This window comes from Montipora capricornis, chromosome 3, assembly GCF_036669925.1.
Source record: "Montipora capricornis isolate CH-2021 chromosome 3, ASM3666992v2, whole genome shotgun sequence".
Lineage (NCBI taxonomy): Eukaryota > Metazoa > Cnidaria > Anthozoa > Scleractinia > Acroporidae > Montipora > Montipora capricornis.
Genome location: NC_090885.1, coordinates 36,647,084 through 36,649,583, shown reverse-complemented (window position 1 = coordinate 36,649,583; position 2,500 = coordinate 36,647,084). Strand labels below are relative to the sequence as shown.

At 38.2% G+C, this 2,500-nt stretch overlaps 1 protein-coding gene across 1 annotated transcript in view; it reads left to right on the top strand.

Annotated features, from left to right (window-relative positions):
* Positions 1 to 575, top strand: part of LOC138041335 (organic cation transporter protein-like) — a 54,080-nt gene extending 53,505 nt beyond the window's left edge. Inside the window, exon 9 of the mRNA XM_068887112.1 lies at positions 1 to 575. This exon is cut by the window's left edge and continues 526 nt beyond it. The gene's annotated coding sequence lies outside the window, so the exon portion shown is untranslated.
* Positions 576 to 2,500: the final 1,925 nt, after the last annotated feature.

Sequence of the window (2,500 nt, the reverse complement as noted above, 5' to 3'; positions counted from 1 at the left end):
CAAACAGGTCAAACAAGATTCCAGATTTTTATTGTTTTGCACCATTTGTCACAATTTACACAGCAGATGACAAAAAATTTTCTTCACATCACATTAGCAACAGTATCATAGGAATATTTACAGAATAATAGCTGAATTTTTGTCGAGAAAATTTGGGGAAGCATTCCCATTTTTGTATGCTTGAGAAGAGGAAGCGATGCTCCTGTTGCGAAAAGCAACAAGCAATTTTATTCAATTGTTGCCGTTCTTTTTCTCTAAAAATATTACATTTATACAAAGTAATGTTCCTGGTCGGCTACGTTGTTTTTTTTTTTTGGCCCAGCAGTCATTTCTTTGCATACTGCCATCTATGTTGTGGTATTTCACACGTTTCACTGAAGTTTGATGCGACTGCATGGCAACTCATTTTGCATTTCTTTAGCTAGCTTGTTTCAGTGTTCTGCTACAATGAGTAAGCTTAGATGACTTTCCTTAGAGGGGATGGGTGGGTTGCTTTTATTCGGCATGCATTTGTCGATTTTTGCACACACTTAGTTGGTGAGTAGCTTTTTCGGAGTGACTAAAACTCGCGTACTTTGCCAACGTCCCGTTTTTAACTTTAAATTAGATTACATTTGTACAATGGAAAACGTTTGCCATATGGAAGGCAAATCGATATTTCAAAATGGTTTTGAAAGCAAATTTGTAAAAGAAACTGCCGAAATTAGATATCCGACGAGATAACTCCGGTGACAAAAGAAGGCTTCGAGGCCCGAAAGTTGTTGGCTTTTGATGGAGAAAAAACATGAAATTCATGTTGCAAATTGAGGTGGCCATTATATCAATCATCTGATACATCTCTTCAATACCTTTAACATTTAACGTTTAAATCAGTAACGATCTGTCCACTAAGTTGACTTTCTTTCCAAACGGAGTGCTCGAAACGTTTTCATTTCTCGTCCCTACGGGTGTGTGTGGCATTTTCAACTAACAGGGTGATTCCTTTCGCTTTGAAGCGATTAGAGTTCAATTTGAATTATAAGTCGTGTTGGTTTTTCTTGAAAAAATTATCAACACGTGTGCATGGCATGGTTAAAAAAAAGTATTTTTTTGTGTTTACCAACTTTGTCAAAAGTTCACTGCTTATAGAGTGGCAAGACATAGCCTTATTCAGGCTTTATAAAAATGTCTCTAAAAGGGTTTTTACATAAATTTCCTTAATTAACCATACTGTAATTAAAATGTCTATCGCTGTAAAGCGAGTTTCAATCGAGTGTCGTAAAACCAAAACCAAAGTAATACTTTGGCCAATCAAAAACGGACGGAGACAATCCAGTAAACCAATCAAAACTTGAAGTAAACACGCGTAGCTGACACAAAGCGCGGGAAAATGTGCACGCGCGAGCCACGATTGATTTGGTTTCACTTCTGATTGGTTGAAAAAATGCGAGCGAGAAATTTGAACCAATCACCGAGTGAAGTAATGGAAAACCAAAGCAATTCGCTGACTACTTTCGACACTCAATGGAAAACCGCTCTATACTGGAAACCAGAGTAACACAATTGCATGATAAATGTTTTGGGACGGTGCCCACGGCTAAAACTTGATTAAACAAAGCTTAACTGGAATAAAAATTTCTCCGTGACCGCCTCTTCCTGTATTCTTTAATACCGCACTTTGCCTTCTTAACACATTACAGAAAATGGATTACAAGAAAAATACACAGATAATACCCAAGAAATCACAAAGTCTTGGTCCCCACGGCAGCCAATTCATCTTTAGAGAATAGTTTTTGTATCTGGAATATCAATGCAATGTCCATAAATGATATTTTTTGGAATATAACTGACGTCTTGTACCGTAAACTACAGTGAGTGAGACAGAGAATAGGGGAGAAAGAGAAGGAAGAAAGGAAAAAAACTACGGTTGATTCCAGTTTGCCTGTAGAGAAATTATTCTGAAATTGCTGACACATCATGATCCACCACTAGCTGGCTCGAAACCATGCTCCTCCGGCGACCTCCACTGCTCGCCACCCTCAACTTCACGGTGAATAGCTGTTTAAGTATATAGTAAAACAATGAAATAAATAGCACCAAAAGATCATCAGATTTTAACTCATTTATTCCATGCAACGACTGAAATTTTTCGGGAGCGTGTGCGAGCTGCTCGAAGAGTGAATAGTTAACAACTATTCACCAAAGTGGAGGTGGCTAGCGGTGAATATCCAACGCTAGCCACCGACATGAGTCAGGAATAGTGGTTTTAGTATTATAATCATCTATACTAAAAACAAACAGTGAGATAATATACAGCACCAAAACAATAAATTTGGAATGTTTTTCTCCTCCCTTCACTTGTTCAAGCATGCAAATCGGGACGCCATTTTTGTTTCCGAGTTGCTCGGAGGTAAATAGCACAGGGATAATTCAGGAACAGTTGGGGACGAGCCAATCAAGCGCTGCGAGTTCAACGCTATCCACTTTTTTAGTATATACTACCAAAAGGATATTCGGAGCT